Source organism: Octopus bimaculoides, chromosome 2 (genome assembly GCF_001194135.2).
Source record: "Octopus bimaculoides isolate UCB-OBI-ISO-001 chromosome 2, ASM119413v2, whole genome shotgun sequence".
Lineage (NCBI taxonomy): Eukaryota > Metazoa > Mollusca > Cephalopoda > Octopoda > Octopodidae > Octopus > Octopus bimaculoides.
In genome coordinates this window covers 130,670,614-130,671,550 of record NC_068982.1, presented here as the reverse complement: position 1 = coordinate 130,671,550, position 937 = coordinate 130,670,614, and positions in this window count along the sequence as shown.

Below are 937 nucleotides of genomic sequence, written 5' to 3'. Positions count from 1 at the left end.
ACGAACCTTATCAAAAATACATATTTTTAAAAAAATGAAATTAAATGAAAAGTTCATAATTGTTCCTTACTGGTGTCCTCACTGCCATTTACCATTACCAACACGGTCACTACTACTACTACAACCAACAAAAAATGCTCCCACGTGGACTATGTTGACACCAGTAAGGAACAATTATGAACTTTTCATTTAATTCCATTTTTTTAAAAATATGTGTTTTTGATAAGGTTCGTTTTTTCAAGAACCGAAACATTTTAAAAATATCTCTGACAAAATTATAAATTAAAATTCATTTTTTATATATTGGCATTTTCAAACTTCTTTTTTATAAATATATACCCACTCATATGCCACCTACACTTTTTTATCAATATATATATATATATATATATACATATATAGTCAAAATAAGCAACAAGTATATCAAACGTTAATACAGTATGATCGTTTCATGCGACTCCATTTAATTAAGAAATGTGAACATTACATCAAATATAAAATGCAGAGCAATCTTTAGCTTCACAAAAATATAGAAATGTAATGAAATTACATTTAAACAGAAGGACATATTTTCATAACTAAATCTAGAGTTTAGATTTAGTTATGAAAATATGTCCTTCTGTTTAAATGTAATTTCATTAGATTTCTATATCTTTGTGCAGCTGAGGATTGCTCTGCATTTTATATTTGATGTAATGTTCACATTGCTTAATAAAATGGAGTCGCATGAAACGATCGTGCTGCATTAATTTTGGATATCCTTGTTGCTTATTTTGACTTTAATGACCTTATTTTGAAACTGTATGGATAATACCATACTTAATTCTGGTGCCTAAACTTAAGTACCATATTCACCTGAATCTAAATTTATATATGTGTGTGTGTGTGTGTGTGTGTGTGTGTGTGTGTGTGTGTGTGTGTGTGTGTGTGTGTGTGT